This window comes from Sciurus carolinensis, chromosome 2 (genome assembly GCF_902686445.1).
Source record: "Sciurus carolinensis chromosome 2, mSciCar1.2, whole genome shotgun sequence".
Lineage (NCBI taxonomy): Eukaryota > Metazoa > Chordata > Mammalia > Rodentia > Sciuridae > Sciurus > Sciurus carolinensis.
The window spans coordinates 189,867,954-189,893,550 of record NC_062214.1 but is presented as its reverse complement, the minus strand read 5'-3'; the positions used below and the strand labels follow the sequence as shown (position 1 = coordinate 189,893,550).

The 25,597-nt window shown below is 51.5% G+C and overlaps 1 protein-coding gene across 3 annotated transcripts in view; it reads left to right on the top strand.

Moving 5' to 3' along the window:
- The first annotated feature begins 24,820 nt into the window (after nt 1-24,820).
- Prima1 (proline rich membrane anchor 1) overlaps nt 24,821-25,597 on the top strand; it is a 48,501-nt gene continuing 47,724 nt past the window's right edge. For 2 of the 3 annotated variants that reach the window (XR_007107359.1, XM_047542584.1), the window contains exon 1: nt 25,053-25,568. The gene's annotated coding sequence lies outside the window, so the exon portion shown is untranslated. Of the gene's footprint in view, nt 24,928-25,052; nt 25,569-25,597 lie in introns of those variants that run through there. The other variant, XM_047542586.1, reaches the window with a different exon arrangement.

The following is a 25,597-nucleotide window of genomic DNA, read 5'->3' as shown; positions in this document are numbered from 1 at the left end:
AGCCACAGACTGGAGTCTAGTTGTAAAGTTGCCACTGAGAAACAAGATCAAAATCTGCTGTGGATGTGTCTACTTCTCTTTTTGTTCTGATGCTGTTTGCTCCATGCACTTTGAAGTGTCAACACATCTCTGGTCATTGTGTCTTCCTGTTGAATAGACCCTCTTTATCATTATGAAATTCCTTCTCTGTAATATTAGGCTTTGTTCTAAAGTTTGCTTTCTTCAATATTAATACAGTTACATATCAGCCTTCCTTTTTGCATCAGTATTTGCATGGTATCTTTTTCCATCCTTTTATTTTTTTATCTATTTGCATATTTACAGTTAAGTGCACAGCATTTTAATACAACATACAGAAGTGTGGTTGAGTCTTGCTGTTTTATCCAGTCTGGCAATTTCATCTTTTTAATTGGAATAGTCAGTCCATTTACATTTAGTGTAATTTTTATTGTGGTTCAGTTTAAGCCCTCAGTCTTGCAATTTTCTTCTCTGTCTTGGTTTTTCTACCTTTCTTTTTCTCTTGTCCTGCTTCTTTTTGCACTAATTGAATTTGTAGCATTCTATTTTATTTTCTCTAGTGCACTTTAAGCTGTACTTCTTTCCATTATTTTTTGCTATTTTTCTAGGAATTCAAATATTTAACTTATCACAGTCTCTTAAAATCAATTTTGCACCACATCATGCATTATTTTGTGCACTGTCAAGTTTAAGAACATTGCAAGAGAGTAATTACATTTACCTTTTTGTCCTTCATGATATTATGGTCAGATTTTTCTTCTATATACACCATAAACCTGATGTTATAATGATATTATTTTGTGCTTCAAATGGTCATTTGTCTTTCAAGGAAATTAGGAGAAGAAACTTAGAGTTAATCTTTTATACTTATCAATTCTACCATTTCTGGGTTCAGCATTCCTACTTTCAGATCTGAATTTCCCTCCACTGTCATTTGCATTTAACCTGAAGAAGGTCCTTGGACATTTCTTGTGGTGCAGACCCAGAGGAGACAAATTTTCCCAGCTTACGTGTCTCATGCCTTAGTCAACTGCTGTGACCAAAAGACCTAACAAGAACAATTAGAGGAGGAAATAATCATCTGGGAGCTCACAGTTTCAGAGGGTCTCAGTCCAGAGATGGACAACTTCATTGCTCTGGGCCTAACGTGAGGCAGAACATCATGGTGGAAGTAGGTGGTGGAGGAAAGCAGCTGGAAGACTGTCGCCAGCAAGGAGAGAAAGAGAGAGGGGTGGGGTGGGGGAGGGAGTGCTCTGCTCAACAGTAACAAAATATATATGCCAAAGACACCCCCCAGAATTCCAGCTCCTCCGAACACGCCCTACGCCCCCGCCTACAGTTACCACCCAGGTAATCCCATCGGGATCAATGCACTGAGTAGGTCCAGGTTCACATAACCTAATCGCTTCACCTCTAAGTTTTCTTGCTCTGTCTCTCACATGAGCCTTTGAGGGACCCCTCACATCCAAACCACAACATCTGAAAATGTCTTCATTGCCTCCTTATTTTAAAATAGGTGTTTTTTTGAGATTTAAATCGCATACATAAAATTCACCCATCTAAAATAAACAACTCAATGATTTTGTAACATTGCACTATTTTTAAAAATCATAGTAAAATATATATGACACAGAATCATCCATTTTAACCATTTTTCAACGCACAATTCAGTGACATTTACTACATTGAAAATGCTGTACGACCATCAAAGCTGTCTTATTACCCCAAGCAAAAGAATAAAAAATAAAGAACTTTAAGCAATGGCTCTTAACTCCCCTACCCAAAGGCCCTGGTAATCTCGAATTCACTTTCTGTCTCTATGAGTTTGTCACTCTCAGTACCTCGTATAATGGGAATCATATAGCATTTGTCTCTCTGGGTCTGGCTTATTTCACTTAGCATGCATTTTCCGGGTTCTTTCATGTAACATGGTTCAGAATTTACTCCTTTCCTATGACTGAAGAATATTGTATTGTTAAAAAGAAATCATGTGTGTGTGTGTGTGTGTGTGTGTGTGTGTGTGTGTGTTTTCCAGTACTCGGGATTGAACACAGGGGTGCTCAGGTACTGAGTTACATACCTGGCCTTTTAATTTTTAATTTGAGACAGGATCTCACTAAGTTGCTGAGGCTGTCCTTGAACTTGCAGTCTCCCTGCCTCAGCCTCCCAGTAGCTTGGAACTACAGGTGCGCACACCACACCTGGCTATGCCACATTTTGTTTATCCATTCATCTGTTGATGGACTGTGGGTCATTTCCACCTTTGGGCTGTCATGAGCAACCCTGCAGTGAACACGGGTGCATCTGAGTCTCTGCTTTCAATTCCCTTGACTTTACTTTTGAAAAGATACAGAATTCTATGTTGACAGTTTGTCTATTATGCTCCAAATCTTATTCCATTTTTCCTTCCATTTGGATCCAATAAATGGAGAAGTGCTTTTGTCAGCTTTTCTGCCATTGTGACCAAAAGAGTCAACAAGAACAATTTTAGACGGGGAAAAGTTTTTGGGGGGCTCACAGTTTCAGAGGTCTCAGATGGCCAGCTCCATTGCTCAGGACCTGAGGTGAGGTAGAACGTCAAGGCAGAGGGGTGCAGTTGAGGACAGCAGCTCAGGACATGGCCTCCAGGAAGCAGAGAGAGAGCCCAGCTCACCAAGAACAAAATATACACTCCATAGGCCAGGGACCACTCCTCCAGCCACACCCTACCTGCCTACTGCTATCACCCAGTTAATCCAGGATTAACGCCCCGATTAGGTTAAAGCTCTCATAACCCAAGCATTTTACCTCTAAACTTTCTTGCTTTGACACACACATGAGCTTTTGAAGGATGCCTAATATCTAAACCATAACAGCAAGACAAACTTCATTTTTATTGGTTCCCTGTATGTGATGTGTTGTTATTTTTTTTGATTATTTATCAAGCTTCGTCTTTGTCTCTAGCTCCTAGGAGTTCAACTGTGATGTTTCTAGGTTTTTGAGGATTTTCTTGGATCCCTTGACTGATATTTTTCATCAGATTTAGGAATGTTTTAGTCACTGTTACCTCAAATATTTTTCTGGCCTGTTTTCTTTCTCTATTCTTTCTGGGAGTCTAAGTACAGGTGTCCTGATTTGAATATGTACCCCAAAGTTCATTTGTCAGTGAGTTAATTAGCTTTTTGTAGTTGTGACCAGAATACCGAACTCCAGTAACTTAGAGGAGGAAAACGTTCATGTTTTGAGAGGTTCAGTCCATGGTCATCCAGCACCATTGTTCTGGGCCCAAGATGAGGTAGAACATCATGGCAGAAGAAAGCTACCTCAGCTCAAGGCAGCTAGAAAGGAGAGAGAGGGAGAGAGAGAGAGAGAGAGAGAGAGAGAGAGAGAGAGAGAGAGAGAGAGAATATGAATGCAATCGAGGTGCCAGGAACAAAAGATAAACCCCAAAGGCATGCCCCCATGACCTACGTCCTCCAACGACACCCTCCATCCCTGGAGATACCACCCAGTACAGTAGTCCTTGCAACTGTTAATCCATAAATAGATTCGCCCACTGACTAGATACCACTCTCATTATCCAATGATTTCATCTCTAAACATTAACACAGAAGCTCTGGGGAGACACCTCATATCCAAACCAGTCAGAAACTTAATTGCCAGTGCAACAGTATTGAGAGATGGGACCTTTAAGAAGGGAGGCGGTCATGAGGGCTCTGCCCTCATAAATGCATTAATGTCACTGTCACAGGAGTGGGTTTGCTATAAAAGCCCCACTCCTTCTCTTCCTCCCCCTCCTCCTCTTCCTCCCCCTCCTCCTCTTCTTCCCCCTCCTCCTCTTGAGTTGGGTGCCCCTTCTCTGGGACCCTCGACATCCTGCATTACAGGCTGTCTTACCCTAGTCTCGCCTCCTAAACAACAAGCCCTCTGAAGAAGCCTCGGGTCATGTCCACCTCTGTGTCCCTGGCTCAGAGTGGGCCCCCTGCACACCTGTCACACACCACCCAAGCAGCCCTGCAGAACAGCCAGAGGCCGGTCCACAGGCAGAACCATCGATCACAGTCTGTAACAAGGCAGAGAATTGCAAAGCCCCAGGAAACTCCCCCAGGCCTGCACATTCAGGGTCCCCTGCGCCTCCAGCCCTGTAAAACTATCATTGAAGTCCTTGCTGCCTCCAGCCCGCTCGTATCAGGCCTCCTGGAAATGCAGTGGTGCTTCCCCAGGGAGACACCGACCTTTGGTTTTCCTAGCTTGGGCCCCAGGCTGTGACTAGCTTGTGTGTGCCTCAGGTCCTCTCCTCACCTGGCGCGCTCGGGCGGACCTTGTTCCCAGGCCCCCTCTGCCCCTCCCTCAGGCGCCTGACTCCTGCTCCACCGCCCTTCCCAGCGAACTTGTGAATGGATGTGGCGATGGTGAGGGTGGTGAGCGCCCACGCTGGCGAAGACAGAGGGACTCGTGCGTCTCAGTCACTGCGCGGTACCCCAGTTGACCCTGAGCGACTCTGGATGACGGGTGTCTATTCTCATTTAAAGGGGGAAAGAGGCCCAAGGAGATGATAGACGTGTCCAAGGTAACGTGCTCCGTCTTGCTGACCCTCTGCTCGCTCTCTATGGCCGTCAGCCTTGCCCTCTGCTTCGGGGTGCGCTGCACCCCAGCCCAATCAGGGTGCTCCTGGCTCCCAGAGCTCCAAGGAGTGCTGCTTTTTAAAGGAGTGTGACTCTGCCACCTTGGCAGGTGCTGCATGGTAATGAGGATGAGGTGACCCCAGAGATCTGGGAGGGGTGACGTCGAGCCACACCACTGTAATGACAGACCTCACTCGCTGAGGGTCAGTTGGAGCCAAAGCACACCCTGGGCAACTGACATCCAGCATGGCGCCCTAGTCTTCACAAGTGTCCTGGGGGCTAAGTGTCACTCCCACCCCACAGTGAAGGAACTGAGGTCTGGAGGAATTTTGTACCCTGTAGCTCCCAGATGGGCCACTCCCCCTTGTCCCCAGGCCTGTGTCCATCCTCTGCCTCCTCTCTGCCTGGTCCACTCTGAGTCACTATTTGCTGGAGCTGAAATGTGACTTTCCTGATGTCACCGTCCAGAGCCCATGGCTCTGACCCTGAACCCAGCACGGAGCTTGATGGTCCTTGCCTGTTTTCTGAGAGTAGCTCACATCTTCCTTGGATCTCTGTGTTTAAATGAGTAGAAAGTGTCAAACACCTGGTGCTTAGTTACTGTCCCCATTGTCTGCCACAGTGCCAGGCACACGGGCCAGGGAACATTTGCTGTGTTAGTGAATGAAGAGCCATCATACGGCCACACATTCACAGAGCCAGGGACACAGTTCCTCCTGTGCCCTAGGCCTGTGCATCTGCCAGACAGGCAGGACAGCTCCCATCCATCTTGTTGAGCAGAGGCCTCGACCTCAGACAGCCGCCCCCATCAGCCCAGGCAGGTGTGCAGCCTGGGAGCAACTCCTGGCGAAGAAGCACAGGCCATCTGCCGCGGGGAGCCCCAGCCCTGCCGGAGGCCCCCAGGAGGGCAACATAGCACACGCTAGAAAAGGAGAGCTCAAGACCTGTCCTCTTCTGGGCTGGCAAAGGACTACGGGACCCTCAGGAAACAATTTTGAAACTCTCCAACATAAAACTCTGGTCCTCTTCTGAAAAGAGCAGGGGCTTTGGAGCTGTCACGAGTCGCCTGTCGCCGACCAGCTCAGGCGGCGCTCTCCTCTTGCCGCTGTCCCCAGGAAAGCCTCTCTTGGTCCAGGCCTTACTCCGTCCACCCTCTGCCTCGCAGATTTCAGCCCTCTTTATTTCTTGACTCGTCCATTCCTGTGATGCATGTGCCACCTTCCAGAAATTCAGCCCAAGAGAGTGCCAGCTTCCAGGTCCCCTGCCCAGAGGCCCAGGAAAGGGGTGACCCTGCCAGATGCTCAGTCAGTCCTGACCAGTGCAGCCCCACCGGCAGGCAGGAGCCACGAGAGCTGTCGCTGCCCTGGCAGGGGACGTGCGCCTGGGTCCACGGGCCTTCTCCCCAGCCCCTCTTTACAAGCATAACATCGTTTCCCACAACTAAATGCCTATACTAGTTTGAGGACTAGGGTCTGGTCCTAGAAACTAGTCCACTGGTAGAGACTATAAGCCCCACTCAGGTAACTAGACTGTCTATCAATGGACGGAATTGGGACCACATGTAACCTGCCCTCCAGAACAGGCCGCCGATGGCCAGGCCCACCTGCGGGTCTTGGTTCTCTGGGTTTTCACACTGGCCCAAACCAGCTCCAGGCTCATTCCAGTACCTGGAGGCCAGTGTGGATTACGGGATGTGCCTTCAGGATCAGCCCTGTAGGCCAGTGAGCTTGGGCTCCCCACCTCCCCAAGTGCCCCGGAGTCCCCAGCTTGCCACATGGCCACGTCCACAAGGGTTAGGTTCCTCTGGCCACTCCACCCAATAGCTGATGAATGACCTACTTCAGCTGGCGTGGGGACTGCCCCCTCCTGAGCTGTCTTCCGGTTCACTTCCTCACGCCATTCTCTCAGCCTTCTTAAAAAGTGGGGTTACCTGGAAACATCAGGGGTGTGTCTCTTGCCAAGGTTTGGAAAGTCTATGCTGAGACGTGGTTAAAGCCACAGAAGAAAATGATGTCCACTCAGGCAGAAGCTGAGGTCCTCCACGCAGGGTATGGTGTCCAGTGCCTGGGGCTGCATATTAAAGCGGGCCTGTCCCCCTCGAGGCTTCCACGGTCAGGCATTTGGGAAGGCTCAGCTGGGCAACCCTTGCTCGGAGTCTCTTGCGAAGGTTGCCAGATGTCACCTGGGACTGTCGTCCACAATGGGCCTCTCGCAGGGCTGGCAAGCTGACACTGGCTGTTCCCTGGGGACTTGGTGTCCCTCCACATGGGTCTCTCCATGGGTGCTCTCGGCATGGCCGCTGACTCCCCAGAGACAGACATCCAAGAGGCCAAGATGGATGCTGAATGACCTTCCATGACCTAGCTTAGGAGTCACTCACTGTCACCTCCACCCTATTTGATTGGTGACACAGGCCAGCCCCAAGTCATTGTGGGAGGAGACCACACAAGTGCCTGAAGACTAGGAGGCCATAACCTTGAGCTATCTTGGAGATGGACATGGTTCCCAGGGAGGATGTGTTCCCCAAATGGAAACTGACCCGGGGGCCAAACAGAGATGCACACCCCGCCCTAGCCCCTAGCTCTGGGCAGTCGGCTGTCCAGCTGCACCCTTCCAAGGAGGGGCTGAAGGAGACCCACCAGGGGAAGCAAAAAGATGGATTGAGATGGTAGGAAATAAATAATGTCACCAGCACTGTCAGCGCCGGTCCTGCATGCCTCAGCCCCGGAGGTCAGTGCAGCTGTGATGGGCAGCCCCTGGACTCCCAGCACAACCTGCTTGAGGCACCTGCCACCACTTTGCTTCCCTGCCTGTGGTTGGCACAGCCCCAGCTTAGGGCAGCCCAGAAGTTCAGGGGGGTTTACAGCCGACAGCAGCTGGGAGTGGGTGGGCACATGCCCAGCCTCCTTCCCATCACGGAGATTCTGAGGCTCATTTCGCACCAGTCCTCAGGAGTCCCCAAAGGAATGGAACCCCAGTCGCCCACAGAGAAACCAGCTCAGTACCACACACCGGGCTGCCTTTTTTCTTCTTGCCAGTCTCTCTCACCATCAAAATAAACCCCTTTTGCCCAACTCTGCCTCAGGCTCACTTTCTGGGGAACTCAAATGAAGACGTGAATTCCCTGCCCGTCCTTGTCGGCCCCCTTCTCTAGATCCACCCCTTTCTCTGCCGTTTCTTTCATTCAACAGACACTTTCTGAGCACTTGATATGCAGCAGACACTGGGAAGCAAAGGTAACCAGACATGAGCTCAGCCCTCAAAGACCTCTGGCGACACGCATGGCGGTCTCAGACAAAGCGTCAGCAGCGCGGGCAGGCTGACGGGAACAAGGACCCGGTGTCCCAGGATGTGACATGCCTGGAGCCCAGAAGAAGGCTCTGGAAGCCAGACAGGTCTGGGGAGGCTTCTCAGATGATTGATGCTTAAGCTAAGAGGTGCCAAGGATGAAAACTCACCCGGGAGGCAGAGCAGGGGGCAGAGGGTTTGGCCAAGGGAAGAGCTTGGGAGGAGTGGAACCCAGCAAAGGTGGCAAGGGCTATCTTAAGCCCTGTGTTCCTTTTTCAAAAAACTCATTTCTTTATTTCTGATTTTGCAATACTGGGTCTTGAACCCAGGCCTTTACATCTGCCAGGCAAGCAATCTACTATTTTAAAAATATTTCCAAAGGGCCTTCCCAAGCATCCAGCCCTCCCCTGGATTAGGTCATGTGATCTCCTAAGAACTTTGTGTGATGGGATAATGTCCCCATTCTACAGGTGAGGAATGCAGGTGAGCAGGATCCCCGGATAACGAACAGCAGAACTATGATCACAAGAGAGTCGATCCAACTCCAGATCCTGCGCCCAGGAACGCACATCCCTCTACGGGCAGCGATGCTGTGCAGAGTGGTGGGGGACAGAGCAGGACAGCAGGGCTGAGAACACAGACAGCAACAGAGGACAGGAGCTGCAGTAAGGGAGCCAGCTCCGGTCTGGTATTTTCCGAAGATAATTCTGAGCACAGTCACAACATTCTCTTCCATGTTCCAGAGCCTAAGAGAAAGGCCGTCATCTGCCGTGTGTCCAGAGGGGTGAAGATTGAGCAGTCCCACCATGAGGCTGGCCCAGAGGAGGAGTGGTGACCGAGGCCACTGGGTTCCAGTCAGGCCCAGCAATCTCTCCCCATTAGGAAATTGTCCTCCAGGGCTAAACTTCAGGGTCTGAGATTTTATTAAAGAAAATCCTTTCAAGTTTATTCCTCTTGGAAAGTCTAATAAACATCATCTAAGCAGCGAGGATGGCCTCCAGGGTACAATGATATACACTATGACTATTTTTGACTTACCCTGCTCTTTTCTAGAACAATCTTAATTAAGTGCAAGGTGCCAGTAGTTCTAAAAGAATTTACCAACTGCCTCTCAAAGTAACTCTGATTAATAGCAGAGACACAAAAGTGTCTCCATAACCAGGTCACATGACATAATACAAATGACTGTCTGTTGCTATTTTTAAGTAATGTTTATTAGAATCCCTCGGTGCGTAATAAATTTAATTTACAGCTGCTCGCAGCCCAACTTACACATGGCCTCCAGCGGTACAGCTCATTAACACACTCGGAGAAGAAATGAGTTTTCTCTCTAATTCTCTCATTCCATTTCTCCTTCCTAATGAGGCCAGATTGTGAAACTCTTCGGGAGAGAATGTCTCCATCGTCTCAGGTACAAATCGTCGTAAATGCTCAAATTTTTAATTATCACAGAGGCACACGGCACAAATTCATGTTAGACAGGTCAGGGTGGAGCTGGAGAAAGAAAGTGAATCTTGCTCATGTGAGCCAGAGCCATCAGAAGAGGGGGTGAGAGAAGGAGCCAAGGAGGGGCCGTGGGTGCTGAGAACCGCCCTGTTGGAGATTCAGAGACCTTTGGACAAATCCTGGGGGCTCGGGCCAGGATCCTGAGACTGGTGTCTATTCTGCTTCTGACTTTGAACTAGAAGACCCCAGAGCATCTTCGATTCCTTCCATGTTTTGGTCTAGGACCGAAGTCAGAGACCAAACTGCAAGCTCCATCTGAAAGAGCCAGAGAATAAATTTGAGGCTTTGCAGGGTCAAGTTGCAAAATCAGAGGTATATGTAGATGCTTGAATCACAAGAATTATTAATGAAATTGAAACTATAATAAGTATGAAACCTGTAATACAGGTGTGTAATGAGAAAGAGGCAACTCCTTTATGGAATAGCATTTTGTTTACTTTGCTTTCAAAGAGAGTTCCCTATTGTCACCCTGATGGAAAGTAGCTCGTGGGCTGTACAACAACAGGCTGCATGTGACCTGTGGGCCATCATCTGCCAACTCCAAGTGTGGAATAGTGTCCAGGAGTGTGCGACTGAACTGCCTGGGTTCAGATGGCAGCTGGGGGTTTTGTGACCTGCCGTCTCAGTCATCCACAGTCACTCAGTGCTGCAAGTCTTCCATAGTATAAGCAGGAACTTTTACTTAGCTTGCAAACCTGCAGGATGCTTTTATCTGGGCCGTCTCTGCTGGCCTGGGTGGCCCTACTCACATAGCTGCGGGTGGCTTCAGGTTGCCAAGGGGCTCTGCAGACATTGCCTGGACTTGCCTGTAGTCCTGAGGTCCAGCTGGCTGGTGGCTGGTGGCCTTGGCTGGGTTGCCTGGAGCACCGTGGCACTGTGTCTTCCCCTCTGCAGGCTAGCATCGGCATGTTCTTCCCCTGGCCATGGGTGAAGAAGCCCGAGCAAGCACACCCAGTGACCCGGCACCTGACCACCCTCCGCCAGCAGCACACCTATCATTATGGTTTGGACGTGAAATGTCCCCCAGAGGCTCATGTGTTGAGTGCTTGGTCCCCAGAGCAGCAGTGTCCAGAGGTGGGGCTTTGGAAAGAGAGTGGTCATGAGGGCTCTGACCTCATCCGTGGACTACTCCCTTCTGAGCTGAACGGCCTTCTGGGAAGTGGTGGAAACTGGAGCCAGGGAGACCCAGCTGGAGGACGCAGGCACTGGAAGTGTGTCCTGGGAAGACATCTCTATTCCTGGGCCTTCCCCTCCTCCTCTCTCCCCCTCCTGGCTGCCGTGAAGCCAGCAGCCCCCCTCCACCATGCCCAACCACCATGATGCTCTGTTTTCACCACAGACATGGAAACAATGAAGCCAGTCAAGCACAGACTGAAACTCTGAAACCGTGAGCCAAAATAAACCTTTCCTCTTCTTAGTCATTTTCTAAAGTACTTTGCCGCAGCAATGAAAAGCCAACATGTCATTGGTCCGAAGCAGGGCACCGGGAGTCAGTGTGGTGCATTCCTGAGTCCCAGGACAAAGGAGGCAAATGCAGTAAGGGACTCTCTTAGTCCATTTGTGTTGCTGTGACAAAACACCTGGTGCTGGGAAATGGATAAAGAAAAGAGTTTTGTTTGATTCACAATTCTGATGGCTGAAAAGGCCAAATAGCACTTGCTGGTGTCTGTAGAGGCCCCTTTGTCTATATCACAACCTGGCAGAGAAGCAGGAAAGGAAAGAGCCATATAGAGAAGAAGCCAAGCAAGTGAGTGGCCTCGCTTTACAACAACCTGCTCTGGAGAGAACTACCTCACTCCTGGGAGAACAACTTTAATGAATTTGTGGGTGGAGCTCCCATGACACCACCCCCTGCCCCAGGCCCCACCCCTTAAAGACCCCACGCCCTCAGCACCACCACGCTGGGGATCAAGCTTTCAGCACATGAACTGCTAGGGCACCAACCAGCAGAACCTTCACAGGAACGAGCACCAGGGCCACCGATGCAGCCTCAGCTCCCTGCCCACTCCCCACGAAATGATGACAAGAAGGCAGCTACTTATACAGTGGTCCCTCCTGAGGCTCTGCAAACAGCCGGGAAGTGCTGTCTGTCACTCTGAGCACCAGCGTCTCCATTTAGTCACCTGGTGAGAGCTATGCATTCCAAGGATCCAGAAATAAAAGTGCCTGGAAAGAAGTATTTCCCTGGGGCCCTTTTAATGCTTTCTGTGCCCAGGTGTGGGTCACGGCTGCCAGGGGAGGTCCAGAGGCACCTGGTCTTGGCCTCCTGCTCCACCCGAGAAGGCACTGCCAGGCTGAGGGAGGCTCTGGTCTTGCCAAGTGTTTCAGTCGGCTTCTTTGCTGCTGTGACTAAAGACCCAACAAGAACAATCTTAGAGGAGGAAAGTTATTTGGGTCTCATGGTTTCACCGGTCTCAGTTCAGAGACGGCCAGCTCCAGTGCTCTGGGCCGAGATCAGCAGAACATCAGGGCAGAAGAGGGTGGTGGAGGAAAGCAGCTCAGGGCACCAGGAAGGAGTGAACCAGAGAGGGAGAAGAAGAGGGGAGACAGAGAGGGACGCGCTGCCCTCTCCCTAGACAAGATATAAACCCCAAAGGCATGACCCCTGGGCCCCCTCCTCCAGCCACACCCTACAGTAGGAGAGACTCGGCTCTCCTAACCCAAGCATTGCACCCCAAACCTCCTTGCATTGCCTCACATATGAGCTCTGGGCACCTCATAACCAAGCATAACACAGAGACATCCCCACACGCCTAGGTCCTCTGGTCCCACGTCACCTGCTTCTGGTTTAGAGCCCTCGTCCCACACCCTCGCCTCTTAGGGTCTCTGTCGGGAGGCGAGCTGGCCTCACTTCCCTCCCGACACTCCGCCTGGACCGTGACACCGCCGGGCTTCCTCCGCGCTCGGTCCTCAGGATCGTGTCAGTGGGAGGGGCTTCTTAAGGGGGTGTCTCTTTCTGCTTGGAGTATGATTCAAACTCAGGGGCCCAGGGATGGCACTGAGCCTCTTGGACGTGCTGGGCACCCTTCCTGTATCTCTCCTCGGGACCGATGCTTCCTGTAATGGCCGCCTGGTCAGCGTCCCCATCCTGGAACAGACACTTGATGGAATCGGCTTTTAAAGAGAAAGGGTGATTTGGGCTCACAGTTCTGGACGTCTTGGTCCACGACGTTGCTTTTCAGCCTGTGCCAAGGAATCACATGGCGGCAGAAGTGCAGGCAAGGCCGCTCACCGTAGGGCTGGGAAGTAAAGGAGAGGAAGAGGGAGGGACGGAGGTGCCCTTGTCCCTTCAAGGGCAGGTCCCCCTGCCCGAAAAACCACTCGCTAGCCCACCTCTTAAAGGCTCCACCACCTTCCGATAGCTTCACAGGCTGGGGTCCAAGCCTCTGAGCTGCGGGGGCTCTTACTCCAAGCCCAGAACATCCTGCAGGTTAGACGCACTCCACTTTTAAGAAGTCAAATGCAAGAAACTCCACAACACCCATCACTGAAAGATGCCACAGAAACTGCTGGTGGTCTCATGGTCCCTCCATGTCCAGCCCTCTCATTGTTAGTGACGAGATTTTAATCTTAAGTTGGACACGCGACTGCCCTGCTGAAGAAGTTTCCAGCCTCCCTTGCAGTTATGTGTGGCCCGGCAGTTATGTCGGCGTCCATAGGATGCCAGCAGAAGTGTCCTTTGCCTTCCTTGCTCACCTCCTTTCTCTTGCTGGCTGGAGTTTGCGTAGCTGTCTTGGACCACAGGGTCAAAAGAACCCTAAGGCTGAAGATGGCAGATCTTCAAGTTAGAAAGTGCCTGCACCTACTCCATGGAGCACCATCCTTGTCCTGAGTTCCTTTTACCAGAGTGAGAAAGAGAGTTCTGCCACGTTGAAGCCCCTTCTCTAGGTGTCACTGATCACGTCTGGGCCTTACTCAGCATTTTAAAACCTACAAAACTCGCTCTCCTTTCTGTTCTCTTGTGATGTTCCCAGGCAAAACAAAACATTATCTATCATTCCCATTTTATAGATGAGGACACCGAGGTTCAGGGAATTTAACTGACTGTCCAGGACCAGACAGATGGGTAGACGCTGTTATTCAAACCTCGAGGGAGTGACTCCACAGCCAGGTTCCCAACAGCACTCAGCTTGCTGGCCTCCCCCGGCCACAGCTCCCTCTGCTCCCCGCTCCTCAATGCTGCCAGAGTGGACTAGGGACACCACGAATGTCGAACGCTGCTGCCTTCTTAAACCCGCCGGTGCTGCCCCACGGGCCCCTGCGTGGATTCCGGGTGTCTCAGCACGGCTCGCAGGCCCAGCAGGGCACAGCCCTTCCCTCCTGAAGCCTCATCTCACACTCTTGGGCTCTCTGGTCCAGCCACAACCAAGAACACAGGCAGGACAGGTCAGCATTGGGAGGCAAACCTAGCCGTGTTAAACCAGAGTGGAAAAGTTTTCCTCCTAGGCCACCAGCCTCCTGGTTCCTCATGATCACACAGAAGGGCAGCGGAGCAAGTCCCTGCAGACGGACTGCCCACCACACCTGGAGGTCGGGGTCAGCCTGCTGGGAGTCAACAGGAGATGCCGCCTGCGCCAAGGGCTAGGAGTTGGATTTGAAGGACGGGCAGACCCTGCCAGGAAGGCAGAGGGTAACACATTCCAGGCAGAGGGAATCTGGGTTTTGCAGCTGGACACTGGGTGGTAACCACCCCTTTCCTTTCCTAACTTTCCACCAGGCCTGGGCTCCTGGGGGAGACGGAGGCCTTGTCGATGTACGTTTGTTGAAGGCCTAAATGAGCAAGGGCGATCTTAGTAGTGCTTCAGGAACCATCAAAACCAAATCGAGCTGCGTCACGCTGAGGAAGCTGTGCTCTTTAAAAAGTCATAAAGAACAGCTGTGTGCCGGGCCAGTTCACACCGTGCGAGCGGCAGATCCCCAAGCTCTCGGAGGCTCATGACATTTCTGACTAAAGTAAATGGCAAAACCCTCGTTCCCTGAAAAATCTACAAAGCGCGAACCAGACAGGTTTCCAGGCAGAAGTCGTTCTGTGAAAATCCTACTGTAAACACAGAGGCAGGATTCAGCCAGCTCCCCCCAGATAAAGTCACCCACACATCAAATCGTGAGGCAAGATGCAAACTGTAGAGCTTTGCACTCCGTCCTTCCATGTGTTCGCTCAGCAAACATGGACTGGGCCACTGTGGGGCAAGCCCTGGAGATTCTGGGCTCCGGCAATAAAGCGTTCGTTCTCTTGGTTGGATTTTTCCCGGAAGCAGATGTGAGACAATGGCTTGGGTGCAGGTGATTTATGTGGGAGGTGAACTCAGAAGCAGAGGGGGCAGGCGCAGAGGATGTGGTGGGTGGGAGGAGAAGCGGTAAGCTGTGTTTGGAGCCACCTTCTGAGGTGGGTCGTCAGGCCCCACTCCACTGGGCCCCTAAGGAATGGCAGGAACAAACCTCAGAACTTCCCCTGCAGCGGGACCCCACCCACAATTCCAGGTTTTGCCTGCTAAGTGGGCTTCCTGGGCTCTCAGGCAGGAAAGCAGAGAAACCATGCAGCAGTTGCTTAGCGGGTGGAGGACCCTGTGAACTGCCCAACATGGTTGCTGCTGCTGCAACTAACGTGGCTGAGGGGACACAGGATACAGAGTGTCCACCGCAGGCAATAAGCAACAGAGTTCAAACCCCGCACTGCTCCAGCTTACCTTCTAGACAGGGAGACGCATTGTGAACAAATGAAACAAGGAAAATAATATGTGTGTGAGAAAGCAATAAGTAAGGCTGGGGTCAGGGAGAGATAAAGGAAGAAGAAGAGTGAGAGCCAGTGGGTGTGGGCCAGAACTTTAAATAGGGCCATCAGAGCAGGTGTCTTGGTCTGTTTTGTGCTGCTGTCACAGAATGCCTGAGACTGGGTGATTTATAAAGAACGAAGATTTCTCTCTTACAAATTTGGAGGTTGGGAAGTCCAAGTCCAAAGAGTTGGCAGAGTTGGTGTCTGGTGAGGCCCACCTCCACTTCCAAGATGGCGTCCTGGATGCTTCGCCTTCCATTCACATGATGGAAGAGCAGAAGGGAGCAAACCCACTGTAGAAAGCCCTTTCCATTGCAGCACTAACACGTGCACCAGGGCAGAGCCCTCACCTCTCTCTAGGCCCCGCCTCCCAACACTGTTGCTGAGGGGATTTGGTTTCCAGCACGTGGATTTGGAGGGGGCAGAATATCCAGAGCATGGCAGTGGGTCTTGTTGAAAAGTAATAGGTGAGCAAACACCCACAGAGGGTGGGCAGCTGGGGAGGAGCTTTCTAGGCAGAAGGAACAGCCAGGCGGAGGCCCCGGGGCAGACCCAGGTCCGTGGGCTTCGGGAGGAGTCATGGGCGAGATAGAGAAGGCAAGGTTGAGAGGTGAGGGACCTTGGTTCCGGTTAATTTTGCCCTGTCAGTCACTCTCAAATACCTATGGTGCTCCTGCTAGTCCTGGGTGCTGCCAGACACCCAAACTCAAAGATGAATGAAACGGGCCTCTACTCCAAGGCTCTTACCGCCAGGGCAAGAGACTTCTTGCCAGCCTGCTCTGTGAAGGTCTGGGCTGGAAACTCAATAGGAATTGTTCCTAATATTACCCACTAGAACCCAGAAAGGTACTTACCAGCATGCTTATTTTACAGTCAGGGAAACTAAGGCACAGAGAGGTTAAGAGAACTCCCTAGATTTGATCTGGAATCAGGTGACACCAAATCAGAGTTTTTTTCCACAAACACCAATGTTTACCACCTCCCTAACTTCATGTGCTCTAGATTAGTCAGTTCCTGTTGATATAATGAAATACCTGGGACTGGTACTTTATAAAGAAAAGAGGTTTCTTTGGCTTACAGTTTTGGACAGCAAAATTCAAGACCAGGTATCCCTACTGTTGAGGACCTAATGACAGATGACATCAGTGTGGGAGTTAGTGTGAGAGCAATGACACTGAAGAGGAGGAATGTAGAGAGGGAACAGTCTTGCTTTTTAATGACAACTCCTTTTCATATTGACAACTCAAGGTCCCACAAGAATTCCCTTAATCTTTTCAAGGGCAGTGATCCAATGACCTAACTACCTCTCACTAAACCCCGCCTCTTAAAGGTCCCACCACCTCTTAATAGCACCACCTTGGCAACCAAATTTCCAGCACAGGAACACTGGGGAGACAAACCACATCCAAATCATGCCACAATTGCATAATTGGAGTCCGTTATTGTTGTGGTTTAAAGGTAAAGTGTCCCCCAAAAGCCCAGGTGTGAGACAATGCCAGAACATTCAGGGGCGAGATGATTAGATTATGAGAGTCGTGGCTTAGTGGATTAATCCACCAATAGGGATTGACTGGGTGATAACTGTAGGCAGTAGGATATGGTTGGAGGAGACAGGTCACCAGGGGCGTGCCTTTAGGCTTTATATTTGTCCCTGGTGAGAGGAGCTCTCTCTGTGTCCTGATTGCCACGCCCTGAGCTGCTTCATCCTCCATGTAATTCCGCCATGACATTCTGCCTCACCTCAGGGGCAGAGCTTTGAAATCAGCCGTCTGTGGACTGAGACCTCTGAAACTGGGAGCCAAGTTAAATTTTTCCTCCTCTAATTGTTCTTGTCAGGTCTTTTGGTCACAGTGATGAAAAAGTTGACTAAAACAACCATGACAGAGGCCATGACAGGGCTGCCTAAGATGGAGAGAAGGGAGACAGGACCAGGTAGGAACTCGCCAAGTCCACAAGAGAAGGGATTCTGGGCAGAGGAAGCAGCATGAACAAGGGCAGAGAGGTCCGAAAGTGCAAGGCGCATGCTGGGAACCTCAGCATGTGTTATAACCGCACAGAGCAGGGAGGCGCAGGAGTGGGCTGCTCAGGGGCCACGACAGGGAGTTCTGAGGAGTTCCAATCAGGGAGGATGCTGGGGTTTAGGTATGAGGCGCCCCCAAAACTCATGTGTGAGACAATGCAAGAAGGTTTAGAGGTGAGATGCTTGGGTTAGGAGAGTTGAAACTCATCAGCAAGCACATTCATCCCCCGGTAGGGATTAACTGGGTGGTAACTGGGAAGGTAGGGTGTGTCTGGGGGAGGCGGGTCAGTGGGCTGTGCCTTTGGGCTGTATAGTTTGTTCTTGGTAAGAAAACTCTCTGATCCTGGTGGGCATGTCCTGAGTCACTTCCCTCCTCCACACCCTTCTGCCATGATGTCCTGCCTCACTTTGGGCCCAGGGTAACGGAGCCAGCTGTCTACAGACTGAGACCTCTGAAACCACAAGCCCCAAATAAGCTTTTCCTCCTCCAAAACTGTTCTTTTCAGGTCTTTTAGTCACAATAGTGAAAGAGTTGACTAAAACAGAAGAGAAATGGCCCTGTTTGCAGCTTAGTGTTACGTCTATTTCCCCTACCCCTATTAGAATGTGAGATCTTGGAGAATAGAACCACCTCCGTCCTGGTGGCTTCTGACTGACCCAGTACATGTTGGCGCTCAGCTGAATTGAGGAGAGGGACTGGCTCCACCCACAAGGCTGACCTTGGACTTGGCTGTCCTAGACAAAGGAGCAAGCAGCCCATCAAGCAGCTCCAACCTATGTTCTCTTGGATCTTATTTATTAGGACTCTCTTTTATGTAGAAAATGGGACTGGGCATGGCTTGGACATCCAAATGAGCCCAAACCTGGCATTCCCGCCCCCCAAAGAGAAATGACGAGAGGGAAGATATGGCTAGTTTTAAAGTAAAGTTAAAAATATGAGCTTCTTCCTGATTCCTTCCAGGCCTTGTATAAACATGTAGCCTTAAAGACCTAGACCAAGATGTGGGTGAGGAAAGAAGGAGCTCACAGCTTAAGGCAAAGCAGATCTGCTCTCACAGGACCGGGGCAGTGAATCCTGCTCAGCTCTTAGGCTACTGCAGGGGTCCGTACCAACCTCAGAAGGACCAGTGATGTCTCCATCAAAGTCCAGGAGAGAATTGGGCTCCTTCTCTCTCCTCCTTGACTAATCAGGAAAATATCGTCTCCAGGCAGACTCACAGCTGACCTGTAAAATGTGACATTGACAATTACAGAGTTAATTCAAGCTGAGATGGCACACATTTTGAACAACTCCAATGCCTTTCTAAATAACTGCATGTTCAATTGCATCATTTAAAAAAATAATGATCTTGCACAGTTTCAAGGGTGGATGATGAGCGCTCTTTTCCGGGTCAAAAGTGTTTCCTTTGTGCTTCCTCAAAAAGATCCCTGATGCTGATAAGCATGTTTGCACGAAGGTACCGTTTTCATCCCCTATCCTGCAAGATAATTAGAGATGACTCTCCCTTTTTTTGAGTACTTGTAATATGCTAAGCTATATAAATTAACTCAGTTAATCCTCCCAACCCCTCTGTGATCTAGTTATATCTAATACTATTCTAATCCATGATTGACAGGGGAGGGAAGTCAGGCTTGACAGTTTAGGAAATTCTCCAAAAATCAATTAGTGAGAATCAAGTGCTGTCACTCGAGAGTCCAGGTTCTTGACCAGCATGAACTTCTCTCTGTTGGACTCACCCAAAAGCACAGAAATGTGGAGGCCAAGGAAAAAGTCACCTGGACACTTAAAGAGCCACCTCTTTCAATTCTCTACAGTTATACAGATGTTCCAGATAGAAAATACCCTGGTTGCCATGGTGTTCCTTCATTGTATGCATTTGGTCCTAACTTCTGGGGCCCCTCCAATCACTCAGAACTGTCTACCCAAGGATTCCCTAGACAAGGGGGCCTGAAGCAACATTTACGTAGTGACACATACTGGGTGGTGCATTCCCAGGTTAGAAAGAGAGAGAAAATGGGGAGCGAAGCACAGAAGAAAGGAGGTGCTGCTGGGCTGGCCACAGCGTGTCCAGGGATCACAGCCAGCTGCTCAGCTGCACAAGACTTCTTGGAACTGCAGATGCAGAGAGGCAGAAAGGTCACCTACCCGATCTTCCCAGGCCCAGTGGTTGACCCAAGCTCATCCCGTGGGGAGCTAACTCTCCCTCACCGTCAGGTCCTAGCCTCAGTCCCCAGGGACAGCTACCAAGGAAGCCAGGTCCCTCAACCTGGTGTGAGATTCATGAGCAAGGGGCTGGCAGCAGAAGCCAAAACCTCCATGACTCTGGTCAGCCAGGCCTGGCCCCTACTGCTGCAGTGGCCCTTCCATGATGGACACCATGCCAAGGTTCAGCTCTCATCCTAGGGGTGGCTATGGTAATCGATGGGACAACAGTGTGGTGGCCTCTCCATGAGCATCATGGGAAGGCAGGTGAGACCAGTGAAGGCAGGGCGGTGCATAAAGAGGGCCAGGAGAGTCCACCCCTCGCACTCTGAGTTTGAGCGCGGTTAGTCCCCACCCCGACCTTGCTGAGGCTTCATTCCTCCATGTGACAGGGTCAGGAGGAGGTGAAGAGGTAATGAGGCCATGGAGGCTCCACCTCACGCGGAATCAGGTTCCCACACGAGTGGGTTGTAGCAGGGGCAGGCTCGGCTTTCTTGGTGGTCTCTGGTTTCCTCAGCCCACAAGGCCTCCGCATTGCCAGCTTAAGGTGCCAGTGCCATGCTCTTGGGCTTCCAGAACCACAAGCCAAAATAAACCTCCTCTTTTATAAATTGCCAAGTTCTGAGGACTATGACAGGGTGTCCCCATCCTCCTGCAACATCTGGATCTAACTTGAGAACAAAATGCCACCAATTTGAGAGTGAAGGTACAAATCCTACTCCTGAAGTGGTCCATTATAACTTCCTAAGACAGACAGAAAGGAAGAGTAAAGCAAAGCAGAGTCCCACGGCCACAGCCGGTCCTAGGGCCAGGCTGGCACTCATTATCTTCCCCCACCCGTCTCCCATTCTGGACTCCCATGGCCAGGTCTTCACCTGGTCTGAGGTTCTTAGCCTGGAGGGTAGAGAGGATGCCATTTCCTGTTCATGGTTATCTTCCAGCAGAGAGGCCCCAGGAATCCCAGAGGATCAGGTGCCATAACAAAAGTCCACAGGCTGGTCAACAACAGGGATTTTGTTTCCTCACAGTTCTGGAGGCTGGAGGTCCCAGGCTGAGACCTAGCAGGGGCCATTTTCGGTGAGGGCTTTCCTGCTGGCCTGGAGACAACCATCTTGTCTGTGCATGGCCTTTCTTCCGAGTGGGAAAAGAAAGACAGAGACAGAGGGCTAGCTGTAGTCTTTCTTCCTCTTAAAAGGACAACTATCCTATTGGAAAGGGACCCATCCTTATGACCTCACTTAACCTTGATTCTCCTCAGGACGGTAACCCTAAATATAGCCACCCTGGGTTAGGGCTCCAACACCTGCACTTTGAAGCGATACAACTCGGTCCTTAACATGCCCTGCACCCACTGCAGGAAAACAACCCCAGCTCCTACACCCACCAGTATAGAAGCTCCTCCTGGCCCATTGGCGTAAGGAGCCCAGGGTGCCCAGCCCAAGGTGCCCAGGTCCTAGTCACAGCTTCCGGTTTAGTGGACCCCGATTGTGTTCATTAGTGGACATTTAGCCATCTAGGAACCTCTGGAGCTGAAGGTTGGTTGCAGGAGCAAGAAGCACAGGTTCTACAGACACCTCACTGGCAGCTGGGCTCAGGAGACCCAACCCGACTTTGGCACTCTAGCGAATGGAGACATCTATTGGCTCATACCATGTCCAGGAGGACCATGTCCAGGACTCTGACCCTGCACAATGTTGGCTCTGAGCCGATGACATGGCTGAGCCTTCAAAAGACCATCTCATCATTCAGGGAGGCACTGGCATGGCCAAAGAGAGAGACCGGGTCATCCTGTCCAGCTGATCATTGGCACCCTCTTGGCAATGGCTGCTTTTGTGCCACATACCCTTTGTGTCCTCTCCCATGAATTCTCCACTGACCATTTATATCTGGGATTTTTAGTGTCATTCTTTCCCAGTCCCTGAACTATGAGCCCAGCCATTTCCAGTACAGGAGGCCCTGCATGGTCTGCACCTCAGTCACTTCTCCTTCTGCCCTGACAGTAACCTATTCCTAGCTAGCACCAAGCTATTGTGTCACCTGGTCCCTTCCTTCTCTATCAGACGGTCGTATGGAACAACTGTTTAAAGCTAAAGGTATCAGTTGAGGAAAAGCTTCAACAGATGTGAGTGACACGGAATCTGGGCCAGCCACTTAGGCACCTTGCCTGCTGCTTTTGGACCTGCTGGAGACTGGTCCTAAGTGTACCCCTCTGTCACACGTTGGAGTGCTGTTGTTCCTGATCGTCCTGATGCTTTTTTGAAGAACTGCAGTCTCCTCTTTAGTCAATGGGTTCCAAGTTCTGGGCAAACCAAGGCAAGTTCCCATTGCAGTAGCTGATGTCATCTTTCTGCTCTTATTCTCTTGATTTTGATTTTAAAAATATTTATACAAATCAAGCAACACCCTGGCCAGTCCCATGTGTCTCACTCCTGGTTACATCACCATCTGTCAGTCATTGACATGGATTCCCAGCTCAAGGAAGCCTGCCTGCCTCCCAGCCTTGCTGCCTATTATGGTAATTATGTTCCCTGTGTCTCTTAGGACTGGGGGTGCCACCTGGCCTTTGCCATTACCTTGACTTCCACTGATACAAGAGAGTTCGTTTCTCACCAGTTGCCAGGGCAGACCCAGGCTTTGGAAGATAACCATTACTGAACTTCCCAGAGGTGCCAGTGTCCTCACCAGGGCTTTTCTTATGTCTCAGCAAAGACATTTTCTCTCCCGGGGAACATATTCAGGTGATGGGATCTTAGGTCATAATGTCATCTCTCTAAGTCTTCTGGTTCTTTTCTTCTTATTGTACCAAAAGTCTGACATCTCACCTTATTTCCTGGAGGCTGTTGTCATGAGAAAAAGTGCCATCCTCGAGGTACCTGCCTCAAGAGGTCATTGTGGTGCCTGAGTCAAGAGGAGCTGTTTGCATGGGAGTGAGTTGCTTCTACCTTACAGAGGATTTGGGAGTTTGGGGGGCCCCAAATTTTCAACTTCGCCAAATGCCTCTATTCAAGATAACAAAGTCCAGCTCTTTCTCTGTGAGAGCCCTGACTTGGACATAGGCACCTATGGGGCTTAATCTCTTTTTCAGCTTTGCCTCCCTTTTGCTCAGATCCTGAGCCTTATTTTCAGAACAGTCTGTCTTCCGGATATTGAGAGTGGCCTCAAAGCTTTCCCAAATCATGGCTTGATTTGGAAAATTGCTTCCCTGAGCCTATCACTTTATTTTTACAAGACTTCCAGCAACATCAGGAAAAGCCACCTAAACAGCCCGTGGTCCTTCCCATGCTGAGCCGTGCAGCAGCACTGGTGTTGACCTCATAGCACTCGGCTGTCCACCTGTATTTCATTCCAGTTAGAAACTGTAATGTCACTGTGTACCAAGTATGGCCCTGTTTACATCAACAATGTGGCCCCTCTTGCTTACAGATGGATGGAATATCCAACTCTGACATGCCCTCCTGGAAATCTGCTTTTCAGTGCCCCTTGTGGTACCAGTTGTCCTTGTTCCTTAGGAGACAGAGCCTGAAGCCATGCTTGCTTGCTGTGATGGCTCTTCTTGGTTGTCGACTTGACTAGATTGAGAGAGGCCTCGAGTATTGACAGAGCACGTCTCTGGGTGTGTCTGTGAGGGTGTTTCCAGACCCCCTCACATGTCGGCATGTGGGTCAACAAACTGAGTGGGAAGGCTGGTCCTAGATGCCAGCAGCACAACCCCATAGGCTGGGGACCCGGAGGAACATAAGGGGGAGCTCGGTTGAGGGCTTACGCGCTGCTCTTCTTGGGCAGGTCCATTTCTTGCTTCCTCCACTGACCACAGACATCACACCCCAGAATCTTCAGCCCTTGAACCTGAACATGCAGCAGCAACTCTCCAGGGAGTGTCCAGGCCTTCAGCCTCAGGGCTGCATTGCTCCTCTTGTTCTGAGGCTCCAGCGTCTTGGACTGAGCAGCCACTGCTTCCCCTGGCTCTCCAGTCTGCAGACGGCCATCACAGGACTATCCAGCCCCTGGTTGTATGAGCCCTTTGAATAAAGCCCCTCATAAATATGTACACACCTACTGGGTCTGTTCCTCTGGAGAAACCTAACACACTTGCTAACCTTTAATTGATGGATAAAGTCCTGGGTAACCACAATAAGGCAGAAAGGGAAGTGAAGCCAAAAAGGAAAGAGGGAAGCAAGTCTAAGGGGGTGTGTTATGGAACTAACCACATCTTCAGAAGGAAACGCAGCCAGGCCTCCGTCACGCCTACTGGCTGTCTCCGGGAATCCACGTGCTGGCTTCATCTCTTGTCTTTCATTGGCCAAAGTTTGCCTCAAAGTTCAACTCCCTTCTATTTCTGAGTAGAGTTACCAGGTGGCCTCTGTAAGCAGATCCCTTGTGCCCATTTCTGAATCCAGAAATGGTGAGAGGATCCAGGGCCACCCTATTCCCTGCTGTGGCATGAGAGGTCTATGACAGAACTTGATCTTCACCCCAATGGTGGCTGTGACATTCCATGGTGTTTGGTGGGTCAAGAAGATGGGGGCAGGTGACTCTCAAGAAGTGCCTCGGTTGGGTCCAGTACAGGAATATTGAGGACCAGAAGTGATAATGAGGCCTCTTCTTGGGGTGCAGGGCCTTTCTCACACCCATGCAAAGTCAGAGAACAGGGCAATGGCTGGTTTTATGCCTCCTTAACCAACTCCCAGGTTCTTGGAGGAGATTTTCATTCTCAGGATCTTGCTGGTGGCAATGCCAATCTACAAGTCCATATGGAGAACAACCTGTGTAGTCTCTGGTATGAAGGAGGTCGCTAGGAGATTGGTCTGGAAGCTTGGTTTGCAGAGCAAACAGTTTACACTTAGTGTGGGTTTAGGCGGGGTGACTGGAGGGCGCCCACAGAAAAGAGAAAAGGTACTGAGTAAATGTTTGGTCGGCGCAGGAGCTATGATGTCTGGTTCTCCACTGTGTCCTCAACCCCGGGTTCTCTCGCCCAGCCTAAAATCAGGATTGTCCAGGCCTGGGGACCCTCACTGGAAACACGACCCCTCCCCCGCATCAATCAAAGCGCTAGCAAAGCGCTTCCACCGGATGAGCAGAGCGCCGGCGGGTGCCTGTGCAGTGCCAGCTGCTTGTCTGAGCGAGAGGCAACCGACTCCTTCTTGAAGAACCGACTTGTTGATAATCTTGTCTCCAACAGTTTGTTGATGGGGAGGAAAAGTAGCGGCAGAAAGGTTCTCCCTAGGGTCGTCGTAACTCCTTACGAGACGCAGCGGAGTCTCTGAGCACAGGTCCCGCGCCTGGGACTGCAAAGAGGAGAACGCACAAGGCGCATGGCCTCGGGAGGGGCGGCCTGCACCTTCTAGCCCAGCACCGGGCAGAGACTGCGGGGAAGCGGGCAGTCCGCAGGGATGGAGCGCGAGAGGACATCTCCACAACTCAGACCCTATGACCTTCCCGCCGCCTCCGGATAAACCCGGGAGACGGGCAAGCAAGGGGCAAGATCCCCTGGAACTGGGAGTCCTCGGCCTCCAGGGTGAATAAATAAATTATTAAGCGCCCAATACACAATAGCCTCGCTAGATGGAGACGAGGAATCACTGCAGCGGCGCTGGCGGCGGCGGCGGGGAGCGCGGGCGGGAGCGCAGCCTCGGGCGGGAGGCGGGCGAGGCTCTGGCTCAGCTCACGTCTGTTTTCCTTTTTCGTGCATTATTTATTTCGCCTCCGCCCGCGGCCCTGCTGTCCGAGCCGCCGCTCCGGGCCGGCGCCTCTCGCCGCTGCCTTCCGCGGGCCGGCGGAAGGCGCGGAGAGCTCGGGCACCCCGCGCCCCGGGCAGCCGCGCGGCGCCACCCGCAAGGGCGGGGACCCGGGCGGCGCGGGGAGCCGCCACCGGCTCGAGGGGGCTCGCGCGGTCGGCTCCCGGCGGCTTGGAGGCGACTTTCCCCTCCCTCCGCCCCCGCTTCGGCCCTGGGCGCCGGGTGCCGCCCCCCCACCCTCGCCCCGCGCGCGGCCAGGCGCAGCCCGGAACCACCGCGCCCTGCGCCCCGTGCGAGCGCGCCGCGCCCGGGGCCCCAGCTCAGCAGCCCTGGAGGCCCAAGCGGCGCGCAAACTTTTGCTCCAGTGCCGGGCGCTCCTGCTAGGCATGTGAAGCCCCCAGGCGCCCGCGCAGCCGCCAGGGTGAGGACCGAGGCCCCGCCTAGAGGGCG